General features: G+C 37.1%; 1 protein-coding gene across 5 annotated transcripts in view; it reads right to left on the bottom strand.

Annotated features, from left to right (window-relative positions):
* PIBF1 (progesterone immunomodulatory binding factor 1) overlaps nt 1-15,914 on the bottom strand; it is a 258,434-nt gene that overhangs the window by 70,308 nt on the left and 172,212 nt on the right. The window lies entirely within an intron of this gene.

Below are 15,914 nucleotides of genomic sequence, written 5' to 3'. Positions count from 1 at the left end.
GCCTGTCTTAGGTTGTTCCTCCCTTGAGGAATCTTACCCGTCTCTGGCTAACCAGTCATCTTCCGGGGCCATACAGGGAAATGTAAAGTTGGTAAGTGAGAGAGAAGCAATATTCTTTGAAAAGGTTAGCTTTTTACTTCTTTGCAGATTTATGCACTGTGGCTTCTATGCCCAGCATTTGTCTTGAGGTATCTTTACCACTTGGAAGAATTATGATACTCAGTAATTTTCGATATGAGGCACGAATTCTATTTAAGGGTTGTAATTAGGAAGGAAGAAGAAAAGCTATAGAAGTAGCAGAGGGAAGAAAACATGGGAAGATTGATTATTTCTTTGACATATCTTCTTGTAGAGTAACATAAGCATGTATAGGTTTTAACAAACTACTAATTAAATTGTGTACACACATTAACATAATAGGAATACATCTACATAACAAAAGCAGACCTACAATTACCAGCCATATCCAGTGAAACCAAGAAAACTAGTTAGGTACCCTAGGCATTTGTGAAAACTTATCAATGATATGATGGATATTGTCTAACTGAATTTGAATAGTTTGAGAAAAATCAGACAAATTAAAACAACACAGTCCTGGGAACTGTTCACATCCCATATGTTCTTTTAACAGTAAATAGTCTATAGTCGCATGATTTTGGAGCACTGCAACTTGCACTTCTCCTAATTCTTGGTTGTGTTCTGACAGTATAGATCCAGTCAAATTTGTTGTTTTACTGTATGCACAGGCCAGCTTAGATATCTCCTTCTTCATTCCAATGGCAAGTCCAGGAACCGATGGGATGAATGCAGCTACAACTGCAACAGCGCCAGGATCTTTGTTGAAGTTTTTTGACGATCTTCTTCTGGAATGACTCTTCCAGAGGATGTTGATGTTGGAAATTCTTCTTCATATTGTATCTTAATTCGTTTTCTGGGTAGCCCAATTAGGCTTTGATCCTCTGTATAAACACAAACAAACCCTTTGCCCACACTTTGATATGACCTTTATACCATTGTGAAGAACCTATTGGAGATCACCACACAGGAACTGCTTTTTTTTTTTTCTTTAAGAGAAAGGAATATTATCAGAAAAATGTACTTCCATAGCTGATCATCTGACACCCTTTAAAAGATCAAAATTAAGGATATGTAAAGCATGCATTAATCGTTGATTTGCAGTTAGTTTTATTCTATCAGGGAGTAATCCCCCTTTTCTTTCTCTCTTTTTTTTGTTATCAATAATCTACAATTACATGAAGAATATTATGTTTACTAGGCTCTCCCCTACACCAAGTCCCCCCCACAAACCCCATTTCAGTCACTGTCCATCAGCATAGCAATATGTTGTAGAATCACTACTTGTCTTCTCTGCGTTGCACAGCCCTCCCCTTTCTCCCACCCCCCACATTATGCATGCTAATCATAATAGCCCCTTTCTTCTCCCCACCCCCTATCCTTCCCTAAGCACCTATCCTCCCCAGCCCCTTTCCCTTTGGTAACTGTTAGTCCATTCTTGGGTTCTGTGAGTCTGCTGCTGTTTTGTTCCTTCAGTTTTTGCTTTGTTCTTATATTCCGGGTGTTGAGTTCTGTAGATGTCTGTTAGGTCTATCTGTTCTAATGTGTTGTTCAGTGCCTCTGTGTACTTACTTATTTTCTGTCTGGTTGATCTGTCCCTTGGAGTGAGTAGTGTGTTGAAGTCTCCTAAAATGAATGCACTGCATCCTATTTCCTCCTTTAATTCTGTTAGTATTTGTTTCACATATGTAGGTGCTCCTGTGTTCTGTGCATAGATATTTGTAATGCTTATATCCTCTTGTTGGACTGACCCCTTTATCATTATGTAATGTCCTTTGTCTCTTGTTAGTTTCTTTGTTTTGAAGTCTATTTTGTCTGAAAGAAGTACTGCAAAACCTGCTTTCTTCTCCCTGTTGTTTCCATGAAATATCTTTTTCCATCCTCATACTCATATAATTTTGATTTTAATAAATTTACTCAAAAATTTTAATGAAGACTGTTATCATTGCTGTTATATAATGCTTATCTTCATTGTCTTGTTACATATTATGAGTTAACTTTTGCTCTTATATACAGATGCCTCAAAATTAGTTGAATTTTATCAGTAATTAATGTTCTCTAAACAATTCTGGTTAATTTGAAGCTTTTATTAGTTTCAAAATATTCTGTTTTTCATACTTCTCCTAAAATGCTTAGCTGGTATGCAATTAAATACACTTTTACAGAGCAATTGATTACTCTTCAGAACTGCAGTTTTACTTCCATGCACCTCTTTATAGAAATTACTTAAATTATCATTACAAAATCTTAGTGTCTTGCATTAAAATTCATTTGACTTGTTCACTGCATTTCCAAGTAGGCAAAATAAACATTGTTTATTCCAGTTCTGGAACTATTTCTTTCAGAAAGTTATTAATATTAATATAACCATATTAATTTTATTAAAAGATTAATAAAATATTAATAAATACTTATTTTATCAATACTATTGCCAACAGCAGAAGAATAAATGAAACACAGAACAGAAAGACCTGTCTGCACTGAATGAGTGAATAACATATGCCAGTTAGTGTGTTAAGTTCTTATATAAGATTGGTCTATTTCCAATTCTTGGGGCAAACATGTATATAGTATATTACTCCCACTTCAACAGTTGAAAATGTGAGGATTACAGAGGTTAAATAACTTGCCTAAAGTCATATAAGCCAGTCTACCTAACTTGAAAGCCCAGTTTCATACCCCAATGGTTAAGTGAATATAGTAACATATGATACAGTACTACACACATGTATCCTTATCTTTATTATCTCTTTTTTTACTCAGCTGTTGAATTTTTCCCTTTCACACTGAAACAAAAATGAAATAAAACAAAAAGCTTCTCAATGTTTTCAATAAAGGCTAATGATTCTACTGATCCCATGCAAACAGTGTATTTTTTTTATGGTAGTGGTGGCTAGAGCTGACATATACTCTGCTGTGGTTCCATACGTGGCATAAGGCATATAATTGAGTCCATGATACTGTAAGGTTTTTTATTCTTTTCAGTTTAATCAGCAGCTCTGATTACTTCCTCATCCTTTGGCCTTCTTGGCTGGGACACTAAATCCACTATGGGTTCACTTTAGTATTTCCCAAATCTCTTATCTACTTTGACACATAAACACCAGAAATTAACCCTTCAACAATCATCTATTTACTACATACTAGAAACATCCAATGTGCTAAGTGGTGGAGATATACAGACAAATAAAAAGAGTCCCTCCCCTTGAGAAACTACAGTCATGTCAACAAGATATATATATATATATATATATATATATATATATATATATATATATATACATATATATATATATATATATATATGTATATATGGTATCAGGGGGATATATGTCATTTTTGCCTGGGAGTTAGAAAAGTCTTAATAGCGTAGATGACATTTGAAATTGATACTGAAGGACAAGTATCTGATGTAGACATGGGTACACTGAATGCATGGGTACAAAGAGATCACAGTGTGCAAAAGCAGGGAGGCATAAAATAGCATAGCACTTGCAGAATTACAAGTAAAGCACAAGAAGTAATATATGTGGACAAAAGCACAAGTAGTTACATATGATGGGAGCAGAGTGGTATGTGTATATATATAGTATAACGTAAGATGAAACTGCATAGATAGGCAGAAAATTAACAGAATGTCTTATAATCATTAATCTTAGAAAACAGAAACAACTCTGTGGGAGAAAAAACAGCCAGATTTAGAAAGAACACTCTGGGAAACAGGTGGAGAACTAAAGAATAGGAATAATGCCTATCAAATTGTTACTGAAATAATGCAGATGACAGGTGATAAGAGGTTCTATCAAGTCAGTATAACTAAGGAAGACTACGTAGGGATGTTTACAAGAAGGTATGAAGAAAGTAGGGAGGACTTGGTATTTGCTGAATATCCTTTTTTAACTCTTTGAATTATGATTATATGTATACTTACCACATAAATCTCTGACTGACTTACTCTGTCTTACAAGAAAATGTTATATTATAGGTGGTAGCTGAAGCCATGGAACAAGATAAGAGTAGTAAGAAAAGAGTAGAGCCAAGACAAAACTCTGGGGGATGTCAACATTTACAGAACAATCAGGAAAAAAGTAAAGGAGACTGAGAAACAGAATAGTAACAAGTGGTACAGCAGGAGTAAACTGGGTGCAGAGGCGGCCGTGAGTGAGGACTTGGGGAGGGGCCACAAGAGACACTGAAAACTCTCCATAAAGTGAGTAGAGGGCACACACCTCAAATAATAAAGGCCATAATGACAAACTCAGAGCTAATATTCTCAGTGGTAAAGAGGGGAAATGTTTTCTTCTAAGAGCAGGAATGAGACACTCTTTTTATGCTCTCCACTTTAATTCAACACAGTACTGGAAGTCCTAGCCATAGCAAACAGAGTAGTAAAAGAAAAAAAAAGGCATCCAAGTTGGTAAAAAGAAATAACTGTCACTATTTGCAGATGACGTGATACTATATGTAGAAAACCCTAAAGATCCCACCAAAAAACTGTTAGAAATAAAAGTGAATTCAGTAAAGTTGTATGACACAAAATTAATATACAGAAATCTGTTCCATTTTTATGTAATGATAAAGAACTATCAGAAAGAGAAATTAAGGGAAAAAATCCCATTATAATTGCATCAGAAAGAACACCTGGGCATAAATTAAACCAAAAAGGTATAATATATATGCTTTGAAACTAGACAATGATGAAAGAAACTGAAAATGATACAAATAATTGGAAAGATACACTATGTTCTAGGATTGTTATATTAAAATGCCTATCGTACCCAAAGGAATCTACAGATTCAGTACAATCACTATTAAAATACCAATAACATTTTCAAAGAACTAGAACAAATAATCCTAAAATTTGTATGGTACTACTAAAGACCTTGAATAGCCTCAAGAGGAATCTTTAGAAAGAACAATAAAGCCGGAGGTACCAGGCTCCCAGGTTCCAAACTATAACACAAAGCTATAGTAATCTAAAGAGTATGGTACTGGCACAAAAACAGACACATACATCAATGGAACAGAATAGAGAGACCAGAAATAAGCCCAGGTGTATATGGTCAATTTATCTACAACAAAGGAGACAAGAATAAACAATGGGGAAAAGACTGTCTCTTCAATAAATGGTGCTGGGAAACTGGACAGCTACATGCAAAAGAATGAAATTGGACTACTTTCTTACACCATATAGAAAAATAAACTCAAAATGGTTTAAGGACCTAAATGTAAGGCCTGAGCTATAAAATGCCTAAAAGAAAACACAGACAGTAAACTCTTGGACACTGGTCTTAACAATACTGGTCTTAAAAAAACTGTCTCCTCAGGCAAAGGCAACAAAAACGAAAGCAAACAACTGGGACTAAATCAAACTAAAAAGCTTTTTCACAGCAAAGGACACCATCAACAAAACAAAAGGCAACCTACTGAATGGGAGAAGATAGTTGCAAATGATATATCTGACAAGGACTTAATATCCAAAATATATAAAGAACTCGTATAACTCCACAGTAAAAAAAACCATACAATCTGATTTAAAAAAAATGGGCAGAGGACCTGAACAGACATTTTCCAAAGGAGACATACACATGTCCAAACACATGATAAGATGCTCAACATTGCTAATCCTCAGGGAAATGCAAAGCAAAATGAGATATCACCTTACACCTGTTAGAATGACTAGTATCAAAAAGTAAGAAATAACAACTGTTACTGAGGATGTGGAGAAATGGGAACCCTCATGTCCTAAGGGTGGTAATGTAAATGGTGCATCCACTGTGGAAAGCAGTACGGAGGTTCCTCAACAAATTAAAAATAGAACTACGACATGATTCAGCAATTCCACTCCTGGGTATTTATCTGAAGAAGACAAAAACATTAACTCGATAAGACATATGTATCTTTACGTTCACTGCAGCATAATTTACAATAGCCAAGATACAGAAACAACCTAAGTGTCCACTGAAGGATGAATGGATAAAGATGTGGTATATGTATACAATGGAATACTACTTAGCCATAAAAGAATGAACTCTGGCCATCTGTAACAACGTGGATTGATCTTGAGTGTTATGGTAAGTGAAATTATTCAGACAGAGACAGACAAATGATTGCACTTACCTGGTGAATTTGAAAAGCAAAACAAATGAACAAACAAAACAAACTAGAAACAGAGTCATAAATAGAACAAACTGGTGGTTTCCAGAAGGGAAGGAGGTGGGGGAAATGGGCAAAATAGCTGAAGGGGATCAAGAGGCACAAACTTCCAGTTACATAATGAATAAATCATGGGGATGTAAAGTACAGCATAGGGGATACAGTCAATAATATTGTAATAATTTTGTAAGCTGACAGATGGTAATTAGACTTATTGTGGTGCACATTTTGTAATGTACATGAATGTTCAATCACTATGTTGTTAATCCTGAAACCAATATAATATTGTATGTCAACTATACTTCAATTAAAAAACAAAGGGGGTGAGAATGAAAAGTAGGTTAGGATCAAATTGGCCTTTCATGCCATGCTAAAGTTATGGACATTGGGAGGCAAGAGATATTTTAAGATAGGAAATCATGAGGACAGTTTTGGTTAGAAGAAAGACTTTTGATGGACGGATAAATTAAACTTCACTTGCTAAATTTAAAAAATTTGAGGCAATGTAGTACATCATCTAAATGTTTATTTTTGAAGTTTTGTATACCTAATGGTGAAATGAAAATACTGCTTTTCATTAAGAGAATTTTAAGTATCAATAAGCTTTCAGAAGAACACTTTGGGAGGCAACAGCACCCCATAAATCACATTGTTTTTCAGCATATCGTTTCACTGTCCAGCAATCATCTTTGTAACCAAAATTTCATTGCAAGGTAATATATACATACATATACACAGAAACTCTAAATATATCTATATTTATGTGCTTTGATACATTCATGGAGATATTTGGAATGGCACATCAAGCGATGAAGGACAGTAAACCCTGAGACACAGGAAAGAAAGAAGGTGAGTCCAGTCCTACAACTGCCCAGTTAACTGCGTGGAGAGAGTTTCCAGGCTGTGGTTCAGGGAAGGGGAATCAAGGCACAGCATGCCAAACTCCCTGAGTTAAGAACATATTGCTATAAGTAGAAACCATAATGGCTATAGTTCATATGTCAAAATACTGAAGAAAAAGAGAACTCAGAGAGAGAATTTTGAAAATTTACAGATAGTACCCATTGAGCTCACCTGGGAACTGAACATGCCTGTGTACAGAGACCAAGAGAGAACCACTAAAAAGACGAGAAGGTTGTACTTGAAAGTTCATAGCACTATTCACAATAGCCAAAAGGTGGAAATACCCAAAATGTCCAGTGGATGAATGGATAAACAAAATGTGATATATCTGTACAATGGAGTATTAGTCATAAAAAGTAATTAAGAAGAAATAAAAAGCTAACCATTTCAAACAATAAGGCTTCTCTCTCACTTACCAACTTTACATTTCCCTGTATGGCCCTGGAAGATGACTGGTTAGCCAGAGACGGGTAAGATTCCTCAAGGGAGGAACAACCTAAGACAGGCACAGTCGCAGGGGGGTCATCAGGTGAGAAATTGGGGATCAACAGAGGTGAGGCTTAGAACCTCACCCCCCCATTCTGAGAGAAATCTTCTGCATACGTGGATGTTTTATTGCCCTTGTCTAGCTTGGATTAACACATAGTCTACAGGCACACACCTGATCATCTACACTTGCTCTCTTACAACACTAAACTATGTTTTCTACCTTTATCTTGTATCTACCTACCACTTCAGCATTTTATTAAAAATAATAATAATAAAGAGAGAAATGTGGTATCCACATATAAATCAAGTATAAAAACCAAATGAGTATTCATATTTGAACTGACTGTTTATAGTTCATAATGCATGAGCAAAACCGAAAGTTTCTGTGATGACTGCCCTTGTACTGTTCACTATGTAACTTATTCATTATGTAAGAATTTGTTCTCCATGTAAGAACTTGTTTGTTATGCCTCAGAAGATTGGAGACTGACGAAAATTAGGCTTGGGGTGGATTAATGATTGTGCATTGAGCATTGACTCCCCTATACAGAATTTTATTGTCGTTAACAACCATTTGATCAATAAATATAAGAGATGCCCTCACAAAACAAACAAACAAACAAAAAAACAAAAAAACGACAGACTTCCAATGGTAAAATAAATAAGTAACCGGGATGTAATGTATAGCATAAGGAATATAGTCAAGATATTGTAACAGCTTGGTAGGGTGATAGCTGGAACCTAGAATTATGTATATAAATCTTTTATCACTGTGTTGTACACTTGAAACTAATGTAATGTAATACTGTGCGTCAACTACCCTTCAATAAAAAATAATTATCTAAAACAAAAAACAAAAAACAAAAAGTAATTAAGTACTGATAGATGGTGCAACACAAATGAACCTTGAAAACATGCTAAGTGAAAGAAGTCAGACACAAAAGCTCACATATTACATAAATCCATTTAAATGAAATACATAGAATAGGCAAATCCATAGACACAGAAGGCACATGAGTGATTGCCAGGGCCTCAGGAGGAGAGATGAATTGGGAGTGACTGTAACATAATTGTAAGAAATATATTTTATATTTTTTATTAAGGTATTATTATATACAATCTTAATGAAGGTTTCACATGAGCAACATTGTGGTTACAACATTCACCCATAGTATAAAGTCACCCCCACCCCACAACCCCTTGCAGTCACTGTCCATCACTCTTAAGATGCTATAGAGTCAATACTTGTCTTCTCCATGCTATACTGCCTTCCCCATGACCCACCTACATTATGTGTGCTAGTCATAATGCCCCTTAATTCCCTTCTCCCTCCCTCCCCAACCCCTTCCCTTTGGTAACCGCTAGCCCCTTCTTGGAATCTGTGAGTCTGCTGCTGTTTTGTTCCTTCAGTTTTAATTTGATGTTATACTCCACAAATGAATCAAATCATTTTGTACTTGTCTTTCTCCACCTGGCTTATTTCACTGAGCATAATGCCCTCTAGCTCCATCCATGTCATTGCAAACGGCAGCATTTGTTTTCTTCTTATGGTTGAATAATATTCCATTGTGTATATGTACCACCTCTTCTTTATCCATTCATCTACTTTATCCACTCATCTACCCTTAGGTTGCTGGCTATTGTAAACAGTAACATGATCAACATAGGGATGCATATGTCTTTTTGAATCAGGGACCTTGTTTTCTTCGAGTAAATTCCTAGGAGTGGAATTCCTGGGTCAAATGGTAGTTCTATTTTTAGTTTTTTAGGAACCTTCAGATTGTTTTACACAATGGTTGAACTAGCTTACATTCCCATCAACAGTGCAGGAAGGTCCCCTTTTCTCCGCATCCTTGCCAGCTTTTGTTGGTTCTTGTCTTTAGGATGTTGGCCATCCTAACTGGTGTGAGATGGTATCTCATTGTGGTTTTAATTCGCATTTCCCTGATAATTAGCAATGTGGAGCATCTCTACATGTGCCTGTTGGCCATCTGAATTTCTTCTTTGGAGAACTGTCTGTTCATATCCTCTGTCCATTTAAAAAAATTTTTTTTTATTAAGGTACGATTGATATACACTCTTATGAAGATTTCACATGAAAAAACAATGTGGTTACTACATTTACCCATATTAGCAAGTCCCCACCCATACCCCAATGCAGTCACTGTCCATCAGTGCAGCAAGATGCCACAGATTTACTCTGTGCCATCTCTGTGCTACACTGTTCTCCCTGTGATACCCCACACCATGTGTACTAAACATAATACCCCTCAACCCCTTCTCCCTCCCTTCCTCCCCACACACTCTCCCACACCCCTCCCCTTTGGTAACCACTACTTCATTCTTGGGAGTCTCTGAGTCTGCTGTCATTTTGTACCTTCAGTTTTGCTTCATTATTATACTCCACAAGTGAGGGAAATCATTTGGCATTTGTCTTTCTCCGTCTAGCTTATTTCACTGAACATAATGTCCTCCAGCTCCATCCATGTTGTTGCAAATGGTAGGATTTGTTTCTTTCTTATGGCTGAATAGTATTCCATTGTGTATATGTACCACACCTTCTTTATCCATTCATCTACTGATGGACACTTAGGTTGCTTCCGTATCTTGGTTATTGTAAATAGTGCTGCAATAAACAGGGGTGCATAGGTCTTTTTGAGTCTGAGAAGTTGTATTCTTTGGGTAAATTTCAAGGAGTGGGATTCCCGGGTCAAATGGTATTTCTATTTTTAGTTTTTTGAGGAACCTCCATATTGCTTTCCACAATGGTTGAACTAGCTTACATTCCCACCAGCAGTGTAGGAGGGTTCCACTTTCTCTGCATCCTCGCTAGCATTTGTTGTTCTTAGTCTTTTCAATGCTGGCCATCCATACTGGTGGGAGGTGATATCTCATTGTGGTTTTAATTTGCATTTCCCTGATGATTAGTGATGTGGAGCATCTTTTCATGTGTCTGTTGACAATCTGAATTTCATCTTTGGAGAACTGTCTCTTCATATTCTCTGCCCATTAGTTAATCAGGTTATTTGCTTTTTGGGTGGGAGGCATGTATGTTCTTTATATATTTTGGATGTTAACCCCTTGTCGGATATGTCATTTACAAATATATTCCACCTCCATCCATTTTTTAATTGGGTTATTTGCTTTTTGGGTGTTTAGGGGTGTGAACTCTCTATATATTTTGAATGTTAACCCTTTATCAAATATGTCATTTACGAATATATTCTCCCTAACTGTAGGATCACTTTTTGTTCTACTCATGGTGTCCTTTGCTGTACAGAAGCTTTTTAGCTTGATGTAGTCCCATTTATTCATTTTTGCTTTTGTTTCCCTAGCCTGAGATGCGTTCAGGAAAGAGTTGCTCATGTTTATATTCAAGAGATTTTTGACTATGTTTTCTTCTAAGAGTTTTATGGTTTCATGACTTACATTCAGGTCTTTGATCCATTTTGAGTTTACTTTTGTGTATGGTGTTAGACAGCAATCCAGTTTCATTCTCTTACATGTAGCTGTCCAGTTTTGCCAACACCAGCTGTTGAAGAGGCTGTCATTTCCCCATTGTATATCCATGGCTCCTTTATCGTATAGTAATTGACCATATATGTTTGAGTTTATATCTGGACTCTTTATTCTGTTCCACTGGTCTATGGGTCTGTTCTTGTGCCAGTACCAAATTGTCTTGATTACTGTGGCTTTTAGTAAAGCTTGAAGTCAGGGAGCATAATTCCGCCTGCTTTTTTCTTCCTTCTCAGGATTGCTTTGGCTATTCAGGGTCTTTTGTCATTCCATATGAATTTTAGAACTATTTGCTCTAGTTCATTGAAGATTGCTGTAGGTATTTTGATAGGGATTGCATTGAATCTGTAGATTGCTTTAGGCAGGATGGCTATTTTGACAATATTAATTCTTCCTACCCAAGAGCAGGGATGAATTGCCATTTATTAGTGTCTTCTTTAATTTCTCTTAAGAGTGTCCCATAGTTTTCAGGGTATAGGTCTTTCACTTCCTTGGTTAGGTTTATTCCTAAGTATTTTATTCTTTTTGATGCAATTGTGAATGGAATTGTTTTCCTGATTTCTCTGTCTGTTAGTTCATTGTCAGTGTATAGGAAAGCAACAGATTTCTGTGTATTAATTTTGTATCCCACAACTTTGCTGAATTCAGGTATTAGATCTAGTAGTTTTGGAGTGGATTCTTTAGGGTTTTTTATGTACAATATCATGTCATCTGCAAACAGGGAAAGTTTGACTTCTTCCTTGCCTATCTGGATGCCTTTTATTTCTTTGTGTTGTCTGATTGCCATGGCTAGGACCTCCAGTACTATGTTGAATAAAAGTGGGGAGAGTGGGCATCCTTGCCTTGTTCCCAATCTTAAAGGAATAGCTTTCAGCTTCTCACTATTAAATATAATGTTGGCTGTGGGTTTGTGATATATGGCCTTTATTATGTTGAAGTACTTTCCCTCTATACACATTTTGTTGAGAGTTTTTATCATGAATGGATGTTGAATTCTGTCAAATGCTTTTTTGGCATCTATGGGGATGATCATGTGGTTTTGTCCTTCTTTTTGTTGATGTAGTGGATGATGTTGATGGATTTTCAAATGTTGTATCATCCTTGCATCCCTGGGATGAATCCCACTTGATCATGATGGATGATCTTTTTGATGTATTTTTGAATTCCATTTGCTAATATTTTGTTGAGTATTTTTGCATCTATGTTTATCAGGTATATTGGCCTGTAATTTTCTTTTTTTTTGTGGTGTCTTTGCCTGGTTTTGGTATTAGAGTGATGTTGGCCTCGTAGAATGAGTTTGGGAGTATTCCCTTCTCTTCTACTTTTTGGAAAACTGTAAGGAGGATGAGTATTAGGTTTTCACTAAATGTTTGATAAAATTCAGCAGTGAAACCATTTGGTCCAGGTATTTTGTTCTTAGGTAGTTTTTTGATTACCAATTCAATTTCTTTGCTGGTAATTGGTCTATTCAGATTTTCTGTTTCTTCTGCGTCAACCTTGGAAGGTTGTATTTTTCTAGAAAGTTGTCCATTTCTTCTAGGTTATCCAATTTGTTACCATATAATTTTTCATAGTATTCTCTCATAATTCTTTGTATTTCTGTGGTGTCTGTAGTGATTTTTCCTTTCTCATTTCTGATTCTGTTTATGTGTGTAGACTCTCTTGTTTTCTTGATAAGTCTGGCTAGGGGTTTATCTATTTTGTTTATTCTGCTTTCATTAATTCTTTCTATTGTTTTATTCTTTTCAATTTTATTTCTGCTTTAATCTTTATTATGTCCCTCCTTCTACTGACTTTGCCCCTCATTTCTTCTTCCTTTTCTAGTTTCATTACTTTGAGTTTAGGCTGTTCATTTGGGATTGTTCTTCTTTCCAGAGGTAGGCCTATATTGCAATATATTTCCCTCTTAGCACGGCCTTTGCTGCGTCCCACAAATTTTGTGTTGTTGAATCATTGTCGTCATTTGTCTCTATATATTGCTTTATTTCTGTTTTTATTTGGTCATTGATCCATTGATTATTTAGGAGCATGTTATTAAGCCTCCATGTGTTTGTGGGATATTTTGTTTTCTTTGTGTAATTTATTTCTAGTTTCATATCTTTGTGATCTGAGAAGCTGGTTGGTACAATTTCAATATTTTTGAAATTACTGAGGTTCTTTTTGTGGCCTAGTATATGATCTATTCTTGAAAGTGTTCCATGTGCACTTGAGAAGAATGTGTATCCTGTTGCTTTTAGATGGAGTGTTCTGTAGATGTCCATTAGGTCCATCTGTTCTAATATGTTCTTCAGTACCTCTGTCTCTTTACTTATTTTCTGTCTGGTTGATCTGTCCTTTGGAGTGAGTGGTGTGTTGAAGTCTCCTAAAATGTATGCATTGTATTTTATTTCCCCCTTTAATTCTGTGAGTATTTGTTTCACTTATATAGGTGATCCTATTTTGGGTGCATAGATATTTATAACAGTTATATCCTCTTGTTGGACTGACCCCTTTATCATTATGCAATGTCCTTCTTTGCCTCTTGTTACTTTCTTTGTTTTGAAGTCTACTTTGTCTGATACAAGTACTGCAACTCCTGCGTTTTCTCCCTATTATTTGCATGAAATATCTTTTCCCATCCCTTTACTTTCAGTCTGTGTATGTCTTTGGGTTTGAAGTGAGTCTCTTGTAGGCAGCATATAACGGGTCTTGTTTTTTTAATACATTCAGTGACTCTGTGCCTTTTGAATGGTGCATTCAGACCATTTACATTTAGGGTCATTATTGATAGGTATGTACTTATTGCCATTGTGGGCTTTCTTTAGATTTGTGGTTACCAAAGGTTCAAGGGTAATTCCTGTACTATCTAACAGTCTAATTTAACTCACTTTGTGTGTTATTACAAACACAACCTGAAGGTTCTCTCTTTTTTTTTCTCTCCTGTTTCTTCCCCTCCATTCTTTACATGTTGTGAATCATATTCTGTACTCTTTGTCTATCGCTTGGGTGACATCGATTTAGCCTTAGGAACACTTCCATCTATAGGAGTCCCTCCAAAACGTACTGTAGAGGTGGTTTATGGGAGGTAAATTCTCAACTTTTTCTTATCTTAAAATTGTTTAATCCCTCCTTCAAATTTAAATGATAACCTTGCTGGGTATAGTAGTCTTGGTTCAAGTCCCTTCTGCTTCATGGCATTAAATATATCATGCCACTCCCTTCTGGCCTGTAAGGTTTCTGTTGAGAAGTATGATGATAGCCTGATGGGTTTTCCTTTATATGTGATCTTTTTTCTCTCTCTAGCTGCTTTTATCCTTGATTTTTGCCATTTTAATTAGTATATGTCTTAATGTTGTCTTCCTTGGGTCCCTTGTTTTGGGAGATGTGTGTACCTCCATGTCTTGAGAGACTATCTCCTTCCCCAGATTCAGGAAGTTTTCAGCAATTACCTCCTCAATGACACTTTCTATCCTTTTTTCTCTCTCTTATTCTTCTGGTATCCCTGTAATATGAATATTGTTCCATTTGGATTCATCACACAATTTCCTCAATATTCTTTCATTCTTAGACATTCTTTTCTCTCTCTGTGCCTCAGCTTCTTTGTATTCCCCTTCTCTAATTTGTATTCCATTTACTGTCTCTTCTACTACATCTAATCCGCTTTTAAATCCCTCCATTGTATGTTTCATTTCAGATACGGAATTTCTTAATGATTGAATCTCTGACTTAAATTTGTTCCTGAGTTCTTGAATATTTTTCTGTACCTCCATAAGCATGTTTATGATTTTTATTTTGAACCTCTTTCAGGCAGATTGGTGAGTTCTGTTTCATTTGACCCTTTTTCTGGGGTTTGGAGATTTTGGTCTGAACCATGTTCTTTTGACATTTCATATTTCTATGTGGTGTCCACTAGTGCCCAGAAGCTCCAGTTTCTGGAGCTGTTCAGCCCCTAGAGTGAGGTTGGGGGGTCACAGGGGAGCGGTGTTGGTGCCTGGGGTGAGGAAAGATCTGTTTCCTTATTTCTGTCTGCAGTGCCTGTCTCTGGTGTCAGAGCTAGTGGGCCAAGCACAGAGGGTGTAAGCCTCTGTGCTTTGCATCTCTACCTGTTGTTGGCAGGGCCTCCCTCTGGCTGGCCTAATGCCAGCACAGTGACTGCAGGTTTGTGAACTGGTGTTGGCAGGCTAGGAGAAAGGCACAGCAGGCTGCATGTCACAATGGGGGGGGCCTCAGAGCTGAGCAGGCCGCCAGGGGGATGGGGCCCCTGAAGCTCCTCAAAGTTCCCAACCAGCTGGGCAGAGCGCGCCCAGACAACCTTGTCCTGCTCTCCCCTCCCCTGCGCAGCAAGTTCCGTGCAAACCCCACTCCTTCAGCAGCCCTCTCGCTGCTAGGAAACCTCTCAGACTGCCTGCCTTTCCCTTGTCCCAGAGCGTCCGGGTGTGGATCCCCTCCTCCACAAATGGCTGGAATCTGTCTCTCAAGCACTCCACCTGTCTGAGCTCCCCAAGGTCCAGAGCACCACACAGTGTAGGTTTCTGCTCCCAAAGCAGACCTCCAGGGCTGGGTGTTCAGCAGTTCCAGGCTTCCACCCCCTCCCCTGCTCTGTTCCTCTTCCTCCCGCCATTGAGCTGGGGTTGGGGAAGGGCCTGGGTCCCACCTGATTAAGGCTTTCGTATGTTACCCTGTTTCGTGAGATCTGCTCTGTTCGCGAGGTCTGTGTGCAGTCTGGTTCAGCCTTCTTCCTTGTTGTTGTTTTAGGGTTAGTTGTATCAATTAACTACATTTTCATACTATCTGTG

Source organism: Manis pentadactyla, chromosome 17, assembly GCF_030020395.1.
Source record: "Manis pentadactyla isolate mManPen7 chromosome 17, mManPen7.hap1, whole genome shotgun sequence".
Lineage (NCBI taxonomy): Eukaryota > Metazoa > Chordata > Mammalia > Pholidota > Manidae > Manis > Manis pentadactyla.
This window is presented reverse-complemented; position numbering and strand designations above follow the sequence as displayed.